Source organism: Eurosta solidaginis, chromosome X (assembly GCF_040869045.1).
Source record: "Eurosta solidaginis isolate ZX-2024a chromosome X, ASM4086904v1, whole genome shotgun sequence".
In the NCBI taxonomy this organism is placed as follows: domain Eukaryota; kingdom Metazoa; phylum Arthropoda; class Insecta; order Diptera; family Tephritidae; genus Eurosta; species Eurosta solidaginis.
The window spans coordinates 67,855,911-67,872,077 of NC_090324.1; the positions used below are offsets into that span (position 1 = coordinate 67,855,911).

Here is a 16,167-nt window from a genome sequence, read left to right on the forward strand (position 1 = left end):
AATACGTGATTCGTAGTCATAGTTTTTACACGCAGACCACAAAAAACCTGAAACTTTGCATCCTCACACAAAGTACCTACCTATTTTTTTATTTTATATTTATCTTAAAAATCGTTTAGGTATGTAGATCTGTTCACTAGATATTTCTTATCTTATACATCCGATTATTCGGAGATTACGAACGGGATAAGATTATTGTTCAGCCCCATTCATGAAAGGTATGAAGTCTTCGGCATAACCGAAGACAGTCCCTTCCTTACTTGTTTAAATTTGACTTTAAACAAATTTTTTTTTAAGTGGGCGTGGTCGTTCCCCGATGTTGCTAATTTTTATTAAGAATACATATAGTAATAGGAGTAATGTTCCTGCCAAATTTCATTATGATATCTTCAACGACTTCCAAATTACAGCTTGCAAATTTTCTAAATTACCTTCTTTTAAAAGTGGGCGGTGCCACGTCCATTGTCCAAAACTTTACTAATTTTCTATTCTGCGTCATAAGTTCTGTTCGGCCTGAGTGCGTCTGGAACCGGCAGTGGGTAGGCGCACACGGGTCGATCTCGGGTTGATAGTGCTCTCGAAAAAAAGTAAAAGAACAAAACGCAAAGAGGATTTCCTCGTTATAATAGTGTTTTAATTAGAGTGTAGGAAAATATATACAAGGATGCAATATTACCTTTGAGTGTAAAAATGATGACGGTGATACTCGGCGATGTGTGCTGGTTGGCGGTCGATCGAAAAAGAGGCCGGTTGTGCCGTTGATGACAACCGCTAAGCCGCGAAAAAGTCCTCCGGTATTAAGGAGGGGAAGAGCCACACACACAACCACCCTTACGTATACGTGCATGGGTGCTGACAACCTGCACACACACGCACGTGCATGTGTATGAAACGCATGCATGTGCATGCATGCACACAAATGCGGCGTGGGTGTGGTTGGCTGGAAATATTATTAAAACATTAGGGAGGGGCGCCGTCAATCAGGTAAAAGTTAGGCGTTGGGCCTAAACATGCCGCCCCCCTTGCTGTACGCAACGTCACAGTCCGCCAAGGATCACCGACCATGAAGAAGAGGAAACAAATAAAAAACTTATAGGTAATTATATCTAACTTAACATAACGCCGGCCAGTCCGCCGGCTTGGCGACACGCAAGATGGTTTGCGCAGTGTGCGAGCTTGGTTGCTGATGCCTCGGTCATTCGGCCCTTTTCCCGTTCTGGTTCAAGGTCTGAGCCAGGTTTGCCTAGAGCTAGAGATTGCGAAAAGAAGTAATAATATACATGTGTTGATATTTCTTGCCGTTTATTACAAAGTCATTGGAAATGAATAAGCATAGAATTTTATATGAAGAAAATTCAATAAAGATAACTTATTGTAATGATAAATGATTGTAAACGCACACCTCCATTGTGAATTCATACAAGTGGCGAATTTTGATAAAACGTTCACAATATTGAACAGCTTCGATCACCTGTTCACTCGCTGTTCGATTACTTAAATCATTAGCTTAACATTGGTTTTCAACCATCTTTGTAGACGAATGGTATATGTAGTTTGATTTTCTGTATACACATTTAAAGGAAAAGCTGACTTGAAACACAAAAGTGCAATTTGTGGCACTTCAATTTAATAACGGCTAGTGAAACAAAACCTTTCTTCCATTTTCTGGCCATTCGCGACAACCGTTCTCCGTTTATTATTTGACAGGTAGGTATGGCAATGGAGGAAAAGAAAGATTTTTCGTTGGTATGAATTCACAATGCACATCCTTTGCAACCGTGTACAAAAAAATTCAATAAAAATAACAAAGTGTAAAGAATGCATGTGTTTCGGTCGTTACCGAACATTTTGATGTTAGGCCTTGGTTGTGCCCGAGAGTACCCAACCGAAGATGGTACTCTGAGCTAGCAAAGGGCCAAACGTGGTGGGCAGAATCCCTGGTAGCATTATTTCCGCATATACGTCTGTCCCTAGCACGAGGCGGATAGGGGCGGATGAATAAAATTGCGGATCCACCAGACGGAGATGTGCATACGGGGATGCGATGGAGCTGTCGACGCTGGTCGTGGGGGCCATTCGCCGAAAATTGGACACGACCGCCGCATGGGTTGCAATCCGTTTGTTTTGACCGTGCCTTCCTCGTATGCGTAGTTGCATCCTGCTTGCCCGCCAATGGTGCTGGTAGGGAGTTGGAGCTCCTGGGCGAGCTCATCCGCAATCACTGTGGTGGGGGGCATCCATCGATTAAGGCGCGAACGAGGTGTAGCCGCCCCCTGCTTCTATTTTCACGACCGCGGTGGGGGTGATCGCTACCGACGGTATCATGGTGGCGGTGGCAGCGGAGTGCGGGGCGAAGAGCCCTGCCCGGAAGGTGGACGCTGTGGAGAGCTGCAACGAGCTGTATCGTTGGCTGCGGTCTTGTGTCTGATGATGGGTGTGGTGTCGTTGTTGCAGGCGAAGAGGCCTTGTCTCCGCTCTGCGGTCGCGCGGTTGTTGTCTTCGTTTAGATTCCTTCGTTTGCCGGAGAAGAGGCCGAGTCTCCTCTCGGCCGTCACGACTATGGCGCTGGACTGTCGATGTGTCGTGCTGGAGACGCTCCCTTTCATGCTGCAAAACGGTCGAAACGATTTGGCTGCTGGTGTTGTGTTCGGGCGAAGAGACCGAGTCTCCGCTCCGGTTCGGTGGATTCGAGCTGGACGAAGAGGCCCAGTCTCCGTTCCAGCATCTGACGCATATAATGATATGGAGTCGTCAATCCGCTCACGGGGTGATTCCAGCTCCTCCTCAACTTGTACACTCCATGGCTTGGAGCGGGCTTCGTGGAGTAGCTGTTCCTCTTCATCAATCGAGGAGATGTGAAGCATCCTGTGATGTTTTTCGCCGCATTTTTTACATCGGCCTTGGCTTGGGCACGGGTTAGAGCGGTGGTCTAGAGCCAAGCAATTTCCACAGCAGCTCCCGCGGATCGCTAAGTACAGACGCTCCTCGGGTTTTTTGGCCCGAAAGATGGGGCACAGGCGTATGGGATGTTGCTTAAAACAAGCGCCGCATTCCGACGTATAACGCATGACGTTCTTGGCAGCATTTCATTGCATAGCGGCAAAGCGACCAATTTTTCTGAAAGAAATGCAATATGTTTGACTGCGTCGAGTCATTCTCGAAAATGCGGGGCGAGTGGTCCCTAATTGTATTATTGGGATTTGGGAAATTTTATTAGCGCGCGCATAAGGGGAAACATCTGTCGCCGCAAAAAAAAAAACTGTTCATATGTGGCGTGCATTATGAACATGGCCTCTTTCCCCGCACGTTATGTGCCTGGGTCTTTAGTGCCTTATTTTGTTTATGTCGTGTCACCCGGTAGCGTTTTAGTTGCCCTACAAAAATTTGGTCACATAACTCGCTGTTTGTCTGACAGCTGCCCATATGCGAATTGGCAAATTTCAACAATACGTGCAATACCTTATTAAGAAGCAGAGAGAAAAGCAGTTCTTAACTTTGAGCAGCTAATAAAATCTGCATTTTTCAATTATATCGCATTCAGAAAACAATCCGAAATGGTTTCGAAGAATCTCAGGCCAAAGAAGAAGCCAGTTACCAAGAAGGTTGCACCCGCACCGTTGGCCGTCAAGAAACCTGTTGTAAAGAAGGTGGTTAACCAGCTCTTCGAAAAGCGTCCCAAGAATTTCGGCATAGGCCAGAATGTCCAACCTAAACGTGACTTATCTCGTTTTGTAAAATGGCCCTAATATATTCGGGTTCAGTGCCAAAAGGCTGTTTTGCAAAAGTGTTTGAAGGTAACTCCACCAAATCATCAATTTAGATAAAACAACAGCAGTAAAAACATTCAAACTTTTGGAGAAATACTGCCCAGAATCGGCGCTTGCTAAAAAGCAACGTTTGAAGAGGATTGAGGAAGCTAAAACCAAGGGCAAGGATGTACAACCCAAGAAAAAACTCACTTTCGTGCGGTCTGGTACAAATGCCGTGACTGCTTGTGGAGCAAAAGAAGGCACAGTTGGTTGTAATTGCGCATGATGAGATCCGTAAACACTGGGGAGGTGGTATTCTCGGCTCCAAGGGTTTGGAACGCATTGCTGAATTGGAGCGCGCTGAGGCGCGTGAATTGGCACAAGAAAAAGGTTAAAACATGCAGAGATATTTGTAATTCTATGTTGGCTAATTATTTTTAAGTGCTGAATTTTGCCAAGCAGTACCAAATTAATGGCAATGGAAAAGTAAATAAAGTAGTTTATACTCGACTTTCATGAAGTAATTTGTTTGTGAACTTTTCGAAAAGAATTGCGTTTTTTATAAAAAAAGAGACGTTTTATCTATAGTAAATACACAAAAGTTGCAATAGAGTCAATTTACGTGTCTGCTTCTGCATCTGGATGCAGCTACCTATCAAGTCACTTATCAACTAAAAGTACTCACCACAGCTATGTTTGCCGTAATCATACTGCGCCCGCGCCTCATCCAGACACAATGAGGTGCGCTAGTACTACTAATTGCAGGCGTAGTTATGGTACAACTAGCACAAACGGTGGACGAGACTAAGGTTGGTGGTAAAGAACAAACAAGCGGTCGTGAACAAAATCGTTTACTTGGTTTATGGGCTGCACTTGGTGCTTGTTTTCGATCCGGTTTGGCCGGTATAGATTTTGAAACAAAAATTCTTAAAGGTGCCGATATATCGATATGGACGCGTAATGTACAATGAAGTTTATTGAGTATACCATTCGGTGTACTAACATGTTTCGTTATTGATGGACGTCAAATTTTGAAAAATGGTTTCTTCGGTTATGACTTATTTATGGGGTATTTAATATGGTGATGGCCTAATTGTTGCTGTTATTGTTGAATATGCTGATAACATATTAAAAGGTTTTGCCACATCATTAGCAATTGTTATATCGTGTATAGCTTCACTATATATTTTGATTTTAAATTTAACGTTAAGTTTTGCTGGAGGAGCAGGTTAAGTGATTGCATCAATATTCTTAGGGGTCATGATCCTAAAAAATATGGACAAACAAATTCGACAACGACAGCTCCACAAAGATTGCAGGCCCTTTTAGAGGCTGAGGAAACCCTCTTGCCTAGAGTATAAAAATAATGGGAGTTCAGTGACACCGTGGGCCAGAGTATGAAGTCGAACATTTTATAAAGTTTTCTTATTCAATAGCGAAATGTTAATGTAATCACAGTTCGGTATTAAGAGCCGTTTGCTAAGAAATAATTTAGGCAATTCACAAGGTATCCTATTCGCCGTATGTGGTCAAATTTTATAGTGGAAACCATGAAAACAATCCAAACCTTAAAATTGTGCTTGAATACACTCTTGTGAATTGCGCAATTATAGACAAATAATGTAAGGCGCGATAACGTCGGAAGAGATTCTAAGCCGAGCTTCTCTTTCAATTTGCGTCGTGCTCCTCTTCTTTTGTGCCGATTCTCAACAACATCTGCAAGGCAGATGAGTCCTCTTTGAGCGTTTCTCATGGCAGAATTACGCGCGGAGCGCTTGCCAAACAATGCCGAGGGGCGACCCCGCTTAGACAACTTTCCTTTTAATTAAAAAAAAATTGTTGTTGCAATGATCATTAGCAGTTAATGATTCACTGAATGCAAGAGTGCGTTTATCATCGATTGCAGCATGTGTCACTGCCAAATCTTTACGGCGTAGAGCGGCTACAATTTTAGGGCCAATAATTTCGCGGAAGCCTGGTAAAGTTGTAAATGCGCCATATTCAACTTTACTCGCTAGTAAACGTCTAAGTGCATGGCAAATTTAAAGAATATTCAATTGGGCTGTTGGATCCAATTGATCTGAAAAGCACGGCGTAACTTCAAGCATTGTAGGTAAGCTGATGCAGGACCAATGGTATTTATAAGCAGAGAAACGTTGTGAATGTTTAGGCTTATCAGCAAACTTTGATAATATTTTAATATCGAACAAGGTATGTCCTTGCGATACTCGAATGAAAAGCGCATAGAATCAACGCGTTCCTCCCTTTTTATTGTCAACAAAAATTCATTGGGGATATTTGAAGTTTTATTGGGTGCCGCCGAAATATCATCTGAGTATGTCCAACGATTTGTTAAATCAAACTTATCTGGATTACATGTGGATATTGCTATACTATTTTGTGCTAATAAGGAACGTGCAGCGAAGGAGCTACGTGAATCGATTGATTTCGAAAACGCATTGACCAACATCTCCGGACCTGCTGAAAAAAAATGTCGCAACACCAATGAGCTCTATAATTTCGGCGCCATAAACCAGTTACAGGAAACCTATCCCTATGTGCAATGGTTGGAGTACACAAACGCTTTATCGCTTTCCGAAACCCAAGTAACAGAAGGTGAACCTGTGAATCTATCAGTGCTTAATTTCTTCGATGCTTTAGGTCCATTGTTGGAACGTACACCAAATCGTGTAAGTGTCGATTATATGATGTGGCGTATTCACGCTTTCTCTACCGTATTCCTATCGGAACAATTCCGTAAACCTCAATTACAGTATGCAACGGCTTGGTGTGGATGTTCTGTGGCAGATGCAAATCTGCATGAGGGTTCTGGTGACCTCGCTCGGGGTGAGCGAGTGAATTGTGGGATGTTTTTTTGAAAATTTAAAATATATTGGGTGGCATGTATTTAGGCTCTGTAGCAGATAGCGGATCTGCGTTAGGATTGTTGGATGGCCTCGTTTCGGGTGAAAGAGTGAAATTTGCGCTGACTTTTTGAAATTTGTTTAAAAACTTACTGGGCCGAATGCCTTGGCTTTCTGTGGCAGATGGGTTCCCCTTCTGCGGTAGGCTTTTCAGTTGTCCTCGCTCTGGGGGAGCGAGAGAATTTGGGTGTTTTCTGGTGTCTTCGCTCTGGGTGAGCGAGTGACTTGTGGGACGGTTTCTTCAAGGGGCCCGCGGTTAGTGTCTTCATGAAGCACTGAGTTGTGCCTTTTGGTTTTGCGAGATTTTGATAAGCTCTCATGCGTCCTCGTGCCTCTCTCTCCCTCTATCCATTACGCACCAGTAGCAAGGTGTAGGATTACCTCCGGTAGACTCGACACGAGACCGGGGGTAAAGAACAAAAAAAGAAGATGTAGGATCGCCCCTCGGTAGACTCGCACCATCACGAGACCGGGGGGTTGAGTATAATTAGGGCCTCGGGAGAGACACAAGGTTAGGGATAGCGGGGCATCAGGACGCGTGGTTGAACGCGTCTTTATGTCCCGCGCTTCCTTTCCCCATTGCCATCGCGTAGTACGTTTCACGATTCCCCTCAGGTAGACTCGCGCCATCACGAGACCGGGGGGTTGATTCGATATATGGCTAGGGAGAAACGCAGGCTTAGGGACAGAGAGACACGAAGACGCGAGTTCCTTAATATGCTTTCCATGCTATCACCAACTGTGGGCCTCTGATTTTAGGAGGTCGGGGGAAATAGAGATTGGGTTGATTTTTCTGAAAGGAGGGATATGGAGGAACGGAAGAATTGTTAATAGGAACTCGTGGTCCTCTCACAATCTATCTCCGTAGGAAGAAGGATCAGTTTGACCAAAGGTCGTCTGACTTGACCCTTCTCGGTTAGGAGGTCGACTACACGTACTCGGTTATCTTCGCCGGGGTGTACGTTGACGACTCTACCTAACCTCCATTCGTTGGGAAATAAGTTGTCCTCTTTGAGGACAGCGAGGTCTCCCACTTTTATATTTTCTTTGGGATGCTTCCACTTCACTCGTTTTTGAAGTTCGGATAGATATTCCAGCTTCCATCGTTTGCAGAAAGTGTGGTGGAGGGCTTTGAGTTTCTGCCATCGATTGATCATCGAGGCAGAGCTCTCACTGGCATCTGGTTCTGGCGGAGCCAGTAGGTAGCTACCCGTTAGGAAATGTCTGGGGGTTAATGGTTCCAGATCCGTTGGGTCATTCGACCCTGGACTGAGTGGGCGCGAGTTGAGGCACGCCTCAATCCGGTACAAAAGGGTTTGGAACTCCTCTATGGCGTACTTATGGGGAGACGCGATCTTTTTGAAGTGGCTTTTGAAGCTCTTCACTCCCGCCTCCCACAAGCCGCCCATATGTGGAGCGCCGGCTGGAATAAAATGCCAAGTTAATGCTTGATGGCTATACTTGGAGACTGTTTTGTCTCGGCTTTCTGCCAGGAAGGCTTTGGATTCCGATGTTAGAGATCTGGAAGCTCCGACAAAGTTCGTACCATTGTCGGAGTAGATGTTCTTCGGACATCCTCTTTTCGCGATAAAACGCGAAAAGGCCGCGAGGAAGCATGGGGTACTAAGGTCACTAGTGGCTTCTAAATGGATGGCCTTCGTGGAGAAACAGACGAAAAGGCATACGTAGCCTTTTGACAGTCGACATCCCCTACCGCGGTAGCTTTTGATGTCGAAAGGCCCCGGAAAGTCTACCCCGGTATTGGTGAACGCGCGGGTAAAAGTAGTCCGTTCGCATGGAAGGGTCCCCATAAGTTGGGTCTGAGCCTGCTTTCGGTGAATAATGCAGGTTTTGCAATTGTGGATGACGGCTCTGATCATTGTCTTGACGTTCGGAATCCAATATTGGGTTCCAATAAGACGGAGCATGAGCTGGTTCTCGCCATGAAGGGAGTCATGATGAGCCATCACAACTGTAAGGCGAGACAGCCTACAATTGTAAGGCAAGATGATCGGATGCCGCTCGTTGTACGACATGTCTTTTGAAGCCCCTAGACGCCCCCTGTTCTAATAATATCATCTTTCTCGATATATGGGTTGAGTGACAGTATTTCACTCTTTCGATGGATAGGTTCCCTATTTTTCAATTTTAAATATACTGTCCCGTAAAATTGTTTCTGGCAGACTCGTATTAATGCTTGAGTCGTTGCCTTAATCTCATCGGCTGAGATTATACACGACCTTTCGTGGGACATTGCTTTAGCTTTTGGGTGAGTTCGTTTATAAAATCTCCTAACATAGGATAGAACCTTTAAAGCCCTGGGTAAATTTGAGAATCGGTCGAGAATATCTACCTGATCTACCCTTGTCGTGGCATATGTTTGTGCCCTCTTCTCCTCAACGGACGTTTTATAGTCGGGCTCTTGTGCAGGCCAGTGGGAATTGTCTTCTTGCAGCCAAGAAGGTCCCTGCCACCACAACGAATTGTTGACCAACTCTAATGCAAGTAGTCCTCTGCTTCCTAGATCCGCTGGATTAGATTCCGAGTCCACGTGAAGCCAGTCCTTGCTACCGACCATATCGATGATCTTAGTGATTCGGTGTGCGACGAAAGTTGACCAGGAACAGGGCGGCTTTCTTATCCATGCTAGTACGATAGTTGAATCCGTCCAGAGGTGAACTTTTGCTGGTCCCAGATGAATGTTTCGGAATATTGATTCCATGATTTCTGCAAGCAGCACAGCGCCGCATAGTTCTAAACGTGGTAGCGAGATGGTTTTCACTGGAGCTACTCTGGTTTTTGCTAAAACCGTAAAATTTACCCATTGCGGTATCCTAATGCTATCTATTTCGTTATAGTGTTGGGTGAAATTTTCCCACCGTTCTAAGGTAGTTGGGGAGACAGGCTCGTCCCACCCGGTGCCCTCTAACCAGATATTCTGCATTAGTATTTTTGCCACTATGACCATTGGTGCAAGCCAGCCTAAAGGCTCGAAAAGTTTGGCTATAGCGGATAGGATTGCGCGTTTGGTGGTGTTCTCGCCATTCCCTAAAAATCCTGCTGTAAAGTAAAACATGTCTGAGTGCGCGTTCCATCGTATTCCGAGTGCCTTCACCGAGCTAGCCTCTTCAAACGCTAGGAAGTCCTCGATGAGCAAATCCGTTTTGGGGATGTCCTGAAGGATTTCCTCACAATTTGATGTCCACTTGCGTAATGGAAAGCCAGCTGAGTGTAATGCTTCGCGAATCTCGTTTCTTGCTCTGATGGTTGACGCTATTGTATGTCCTCCAGATAAAACGTCGTCGACATACATACTTTCTCGTAATATACCCGATGCTATTGGGTGCGTATTTTCTACATCATCAGCCAGTTGTAGAAGTGACCGTATCGCGAGGTAGGGGGCGCAGTTTACACCAAATGTGACAGTCTTTAGTTCGTAAAGACTGATGGGTTCGTTGGGGGATGTTCGATGGACAATTCTTTGAAATTTGGCGTGATTATCGGTCACCCAAATTTGCCTATACATCTTTTCTATGTCACTATTTAAGACAAAGCGGTACAGTCTCCAACGTATAATTAAAATAGGCAAGTCTGCTTGGAGTACTGGACCTGGGTGGAGTATGTCGTTTAGACTAATGCCATTTGCTGTCGGACTTGACGCGTTGAAGACGACGCGCACTTTGCTAGTGATACTTTCTCCTTTTACAACGGCGTGGTGGGGCAGGAAATAACTATCGGAATCGTCGGATGGAATATTGTTTTTGATTTTTCTCATATGTCCAAGCGTTTCGTATTCGGATAACACCCGAACATACTCTTTCCCTAACTCTTGGTTTTTCAGTAATCGCCCCTCATTTCTGAAGAATTGTGAACATGCGCGCTTTAGGGAAGGTCCTAATTTAATATTCTCAGGGTAATCCTGCCTGAATGGTAGCGAAACTGTATACCTCCCATTTTCATCACGTTTTGTCGTTTCCTTAAACAGTTGTTCACAATACCTTTCTTCTTCATTAAGCATTTTATTTTTGGGAACATTTTCTATCTCCCAGAAAGCTTTTAATTGGTTGTCCAACGCAACCTCATTATAAAATGACATGATGCTCTTCGTTGGACTCGGCGCTTCGATGCGACCGGTTAGGATCCAACCGAACACTGTCTCTTGGGCCAAAAGTGTATTTAGTACATTCTTTTTCAGACCGCTCAGTATAATTTGGGGATATATGTCTCCTCCAAGTATGAGGTCTACGTCTTCGTTGATGTAGAACCTTTTATCTGCCAAAACCAAGTCTGGGAATGCCTGCATAGTCATGGCGTTGATATGGCAGGATGGAAGATTCCCAGTGAGTTTGGCTAGGACTAGAACGGGTGTAGTCAGGCTGAAGCATGCATCCACTGGTGAACGTAATTCAATTTTGGATGCCTCTTTCACCTGAGCTGACACCGCATTTGTGATGCCTGAAACATGCATTTTCCTCGCTGGCAAATTGATTCTTCGTTTCAGTCTTTCAATTGAATCAATTAATGCCCGCGCGGAGAAGTCGGTACCATTATGGTGAATGTGTACGCGAGCAGTTCCTAATAGCACACCTGTGCTGGAATTCGTATGACAGGATGTCACATTTTTGTTCCCGTTTGAACCTGGTTTTTCTGATTCCTGTCTCGCTAATGCCTGTCTAGAAGTAGAGGGCCTATTATCGTAGGAGTTTTGGGGCGGGTTGTAGGTGGTGTTTTTCTGTAGGGTATCCGCATGCAGGAGCGTATGGTGACGAGAGTGGCACGTATTGCAGTTGTAGGAACTGGTGCATCTGGTCACTGTGTGTCCTGGGGATAGACAATTCAGACAACGACTTGTAGATTTTTTTGAATTTAATCCTTTCTGGAGGGGTTAACTCGCAAAAGCGTGAACAGTTTCGTAATCTGTGCTCTGCGGACTTGCACATTTTACACATTGCCTTTGACGTCGGTCTGGATACCTTTGTTTGAAAGGCACCAAGTCTTTTCGTAGGGGGTTCTGTTGGTTGTCGCGACGCGTTTAGTTTTTGCACTTTCGAAGTGGCATGCCCTGTAAAACCAGACACTGTTTCAAGTGTCTGAAACCGATTAGACAGGAATTTATCCATATCCTCCCACTTGGATATGTCCATTTTATGATCTATACTTTGCTCCCATAGAGCCAACGTGCTCTCTGGTAGCGTGGTTGAGCAGAGATAAGTCAGGATTGCATCCCAATTGGAAGTGTCAATTTTGTGGCATTTGAGGGACGAAATACAATTATTTATATCATTTTGCAGCTTTTTTATTGAACTGCCACACTCACTTTCTACCTTTTTTAAGTTAAATAAAGTTTGTAGTTGTGCGTTAACTAAGATACGTTTGTTTTCGTATCTTTCACACAAGTTCTTCCAGGCCATCTCAAAACCTTCATTTGTGAGAGGGCATTTTTTAACGATATCTTTTGCTTCGCCCTGCGTTTTGTTGTTGAGATGGAATAACTTTTCCACCCCTTTCAAACTAGAATTGTTTATATATATTGCCCTAAACAGGTCGCGAAAAGTTGGCCAAGACAGATAATCCCTTTTAAAAACTTCCGTGTCACAAGCAGGGAGGCGAATGAGGTTCTAGCTCAGGGTTGACGTTCTTTTCATCCTTCTTGTATTTTTCTGCCTCAGCAGATATAGACGCTGAACATCGCACGTAGATTGCATATGCTGCCTTTTGCTTCTTTCTGATCGCCATAACGTCATCCGCTGACACGTCATCAGATCCCAATAGCGAATCAAACGCAGACTTTACCTTCTTCCACAAGAGCCGCAACTCTTCCTGCTGTATTGCAAGGGTGTGTTTGCTATGGTCGCTCTCCGGAATAAGGCTGTAATCTTTATCAAAATCTGCGATTAATTCTGCTAAACGGATGTAGGTTTCCATTGTTTTATTTACGTTTATTAACGAGAAAATTGCCGATTATAGAAATGGAACGCTTTAGAGTAAAAATACCTGCCCAGCCGTAAATAAACACTATTGAAATTCGAAGTTAATTTTTAATTTTTTTTTTATTGCAGACTTTGTCAGAGTAGCGACAACGAAAAAAGGGTTTGTTTTCAGGACCTTTTGTCACAGCAGCTACAATAGCAAAAGATTTAATGTACAAACTTTTTGTCTCAGCGTCAACAACAAAAAAAGGGGACCACTCGCCACCTCCACAAATAATGGGTGTATTTTTGGAAAAGTGAAAAAGTGCGTGCGATATTCGAAACCAAGCGCAAAAAAAGTGTAAAAAGTGTTTAAAAAGTGAAGTGAGCACCGGATTAATTAATTAAATTGAACTTAATTTCGTGTTTGTGATGTGCAAAAAAAAACAACAACACAAAACTATTTAGTATGGTGCGGAAAATGAGGTTAGGTTACCCTCTTCCTTGTGTTGTGTCTGGAAAACCTTACCACTGGTGGGGGGATAGACAAGATAATCACAAGGATGGAAATAAAATTAATAAACCAAGTGATTTAATTTTTGAAATTGGAAAGAAAAAATGGTGCTCACTAAATAACTTCACTTTTTCGCTTCTTTTTTTTGATTTTAATTTTTCGCGCACTATACCGGTTTTTTTTCCTTTATTTTGCAAAAAAAACAACACTCAAAAAAAAAGTGGCAAGAAATATAACACTTATTTCTTATTGGTTTTTGTGCTGGAAAAGTTGATTGTGCTGTGCTGTGATTGGCGAATATGCTGTGGCTCTGGTCACCTATGTACAATAAACTCCAACTTTTTCCTTGTCAATTTTCGGCTGCTAATATCGTGTTGTATAATATGTAGCTTCCAAACTTCTTTGTTATGTTCTGCTGAGATATGATGTGGCAAATAAATTCTCGTGGCGAACCTTTGGCAAATTTGATAGTAGGCAAATGTGCTGTGTTGTGGACTGTATAACAAAAGGCGCTTTTAGTTCCTGGTGAGGAGGACCAATGTTCGGCCTGAGTGCGTCTGGAACCGGCAGTGGGTAGGCGCACACGGGTCGATCTCGGGTTGATAGTGCTCTCGAAAGAAAGTAAAAGAACAAAACGCAAAGAGGATTTCCTCGTTATAATGGTGTTTTAATTAGAGTGTAGGAAAATATATACAAGGATACAATATTACCTTTGAGAATAAAAATGATGACGGTGATACTCGGCGATGTGTGCTGGTTGGCGGTCGATCGAAAAAGAGGCCGGTTGTGCCGTTGATGACAACCGCTAAGCCGCGAAAAAGTCCTCCGGTATTAAGGAGGGGAAGAGCCACACACACAACCACCCTTACGTATACGTGCATGGGTGCTGACAACCTGCACACACACGCACGTGCATGTGTATGAAACGCCTGCATGTGCATGCATGCACACAAATGCGGCGTGGGTGTGGGTGGCTGGAAATATTATTAAAACATTAGGGAGGGGCGCCGTCAATCAGGTAAAAGTTAGGCGTTGGGCCTAAACAAGTTCAACTCACCTACCAAGTTTCATCACTTTATCCGTCTTTGGTAATGAATTATCGCACTTTTTCGAATTTTTGAAAATTTCGATATCGAAAAAGTGGGCGTGGTTATAGTCCGATATCGTTCATTTTAAATAGCGATCTGAGATGAGTGCCCAGAAACCCACATAGACAGACATGACTTAATAAAACTTTTTTTCGATACTGATGATTTTGATATATGGAAGTCTATATCTATCTCGATTCCTTTATACCTTTACAACCAACCGTTATCCAATTAAAGTTAATATACTCTGTGAGCTCTGCTCAACTGAGTATAAAAATAGGTAGGTACTTTGTGTGAGGATGCAAAGCTTCACGTTTTTGGTGGTCTGCATGTAAAAACTATGACTACGAATCACGCATTCCAACAATATATGACGCAAACGCAACTATTTGATGATATTTGATGAATTTTGAAGCTTCTAGCCGTAAAAAAGGGGCAAAAATTACATTTGATATGGGGTATATAATATATATACCACCGATCTCTATGATTTTTTCAGACAACTATATATGCTATATACGTAACCATTTGGTGAAATTTGAAGGTTCTAGCTGTTAAAATGTGGCAGAAATTGCGCAAATTTTCTTATCTGAAGAATCGGTTGCATGAGACATGGCAGCACATCAAAATATAACTAAATATTTTTAAGCCTAAATTTAGAATTAAACACTATGGCAGCACGGCTGCTAAGAGAATAATCCTATGTACATATGTATGTTAATTGAGCTCTCACAAGTACTCACTGGAATGATAGTACATAGTTAGCTGTAAAGTAAAATAATACCTAGGTAATAAAAAAGAATTAGCTGTTGAATAAATCATTCGTTCTAGAACCTTAAAAGCGACCACGCTTTAATTTATTACTACATATATACTATATATATACTATATATATTATATATATCACCGATCTCTATGATTTTTTCACACTACAATATATACTGCATACGTAAGCAATTGGTACAATAAGAAGCTTATAGCTGTTAAAATGGGGTTGAAATTGCGAAAAGTTTCTTATCTGAACAATCGGTTGTATGAGATATATAATATATATACCACCGATCTCTATAATTTGTTCAGACAACAATATATGCTATATACGTAAGCATTTGGTGAAATTTGAAGCTTCTAGTTGTTAAAATGGGGCTGAAATTGCGAAAATACATATATATACTATATATTTATTTATTGAATTATTTTTGTCTACCGAATAGTTCTAACAGACTCATTAATTAAAAAGTATAAAGAGACTAGTCTTAAAGCTACTTATCTCTAAACTGAAATTCAAATTTTTAGCATATGAATTGCATATTCGAACGCATCTTGTGAGTGGCTCATTGAAACCATAGTTGGTTGCATGAAAAGTTACATCGAATAAACGAGTTGTGCTTAAATTAAGACTTGATGAGTGAACATGTATTAAATTAGAAATGAGTTCAAAGTTGATTCTAGAATTCATCACATTATACACAAAAATAATAGAAAAATAAGACCTTCTCTCTTCCAAACTTTGTAGACCTAGCAACTTGCGTCTGCCAATATAGTTTGGAAGCCCATCAGGCCATGACAGAGGACGCAAAGCTATAGTGAACACCCTTTGCACCTTTTCAATTATAGAAGTAAGATTTTGATAGTAAGGGTTCCAAATTATACAGCAATAGTCCAATTGACTACGCACTAAAGATATGTACAGCGCTTTGAGAGTAAGTGGGTCAACAAAATCCACAGTGTTTCTGCGTATAAAACCAATCATCGAAAAAGACCTCGACAACACATGGTCTACATGGTTGGAAAAGGTCAACCTAGAGTCGAAAATAACCCCTAGATCCTTAATAGTATCTTTACGGTACAATTTTTGTCCATTTAGTACATAGTCGCAAGTCACTGTCTTAGACTTTTTAGCAAACGTGATGACGCAACATTTACTAACATTTAGATGGAGATGATTTAATATACACCAATTAGAAAGATTATTTAGATCAG

The 16,167-nt window shown here is 42.6% G+C and overlaps 2 pseudogenes; both read left to right on the plus strand.

The window, feature by feature from the left end:
• The first annotated feature begins 3,554 nt into the window (after positions 1-3,554).
• LOC137234996 (large ribosomal subunit protein eL8-like) lies at positions 3,555-4,144 on the plus strand (annotated as a pseudogene).
• Positions 4,145-4,221: 77 nt separating this feature from the next.
• On the plus strand, positions 4,222-4,982 carry LOC137234997 (UDP-N-acetylglucosamine transporter pseudogene; annotated as a pseudogene).
• The last annotated feature ends 11,185 nt before the right edge of the window (positions 4,983-16,167 follow it).